Raw genomic sequence first — 1,457 nt, 5'->3', positions numbered from 1 at the left:
GTACGGCTAGCCTCTTCCATATTTAAATCAGTATCGATATCCAGTAATCTTTGCTTACACGTGATTTATTGCTAGGCCACTCTATTCTCACCCCGGGTGAGAATAGCGGAGGCGAGTCTTTTGGCTATTCTCACATGGTGTGCATTCACCGTTAGAGTACAGCCTACGCCAACCAGTGTAGAGTTCCCTCTGAACCGCAGAATTCTACACGATGATGACACAGAATTGTAAAATTCTGTGCCGTGAACAAACGTTCCATTACTACTGTTAGCCTAAAAGCGTGTAATTTTGTCTGTGGGCAGTGGAGAGAGAGAGAAAAAGAGAGAGAGAGAGAGAGGAGTAGCGTGAGAACTTCCAGGCAAAACAAAATGGCGACCCGCATAGTTCGGCTCGATTCGAAAAGATAAATAGCCTTAGCATCTTTGCAGACGACCAAATTAATTTACTTGCAAGTGTTTTAACATCATTTCTTAAACTCTGTTTTGGTCAATTTGATCGTCCACACCGATAGTATTCAGAAACAGACAGAGAGAGAGAGGGGGGAGGAGTAGATCTTGCAAGAACTTCCAGGCAAAGCAAAATGGCGACCCGGGTAGTTCGGCTCGATTCGAAAAGTGAAATAGCCATAGTATCTTTGTAGACAATCAAATTAGCTTACTTTTGTGCTATAATGTCTTTTTTTTTTTTGCTTTTATCTCTCGATCATCCGCACCGATAGTATTCCGGGTACTACTTGGATATGGTGGTCCCGACTTTTGTGACAGGGAAATATCTAGTCTAGGTTTGACCCCAATGACGATTACTTCTGGTTCTAAGTTTAAACGATTACTTTTTGATTCGCGAGTCAGAAGATAGCCTTTAAAACCTCACTGCAAAACATCAAATTGTGGTCAAATTCAGGCCCCCGTGAACCACCCCTTGTTTTGTTTTTTTTTAAGTAAAGGGAGCAACCCCCCTTGCCTTGTGAAAAACAAGTGAAATTTTAGTGCTCATTTTGTGGGCTAGATTTAAATCTAATCTAGGCTACTGATAAAACATAAAACATTGATACCGACTATTTAAATCAGTAGGCCTATCGATATTTCAGTAGGCCTCTCTATACAAAAGTTGGGACCACTATATCCAAGTAGTGCCGTATTCACCGTATTCCAAAATTAGGAAAAATAGGTCTTGTTTCATTCACACCGGGTGAGAATAGCCAACGCTGGCAAGTCTCATATCCGGGGTGAGAGGTCGATCGTTTTTATTCTCATTCTCAGCGTGGGTGAGGATAGCCACTTCCTTTTAGTGCTAAATTAAAATCTAGATATCTAGATTTCTAGAATCTAGAATCTAGATTAGATCTAGATCTAACGCCACTAACGGGACCGCAATTGTACAGGAGTGCCGGGGTCGGCGATTTTGTAGTTTTGTACGTTAAAGTCAAGAGTAGGGGGGTTTCAGGGGGGCTTGGCTTG

General features: G+C 41.9%; 1 protein-coding gene across 4 annotated transcripts in view; it reads right to left on the bottom strand.

Moving 5' to 3' along the window:
- Nucleotides 1–1,457, bottom strand: part of LOC101847133 (retinoblastoma-like protein 2) — a 44,831-nt gene that overhangs the window by 42,287 nt on the left and 1,087 nt on the right. The gene's annotated exons all lie outside the window — the stretch shown is intronic.

The sequence above is a fragment of the Aplysia californica genome, unplaced genomic scaffold, assembly GCF_000002075.1.
Source record: "Aplysia californica isolate F4 #8 unplaced genomic scaffold, AplCal3.0 scaffold00464, whole genome shotgun sequence".
NCBI classification, from domain to species: Eukaryota; Metazoa; Mollusca; class Gastropoda; order Aplysiida; family Aplysiidae; genus Aplysia; species Aplysia californica.
Note: the sequence above shows the minus strand (reverse complement) of the source record. Positions and strands in the feature narration are given on the sequence as shown.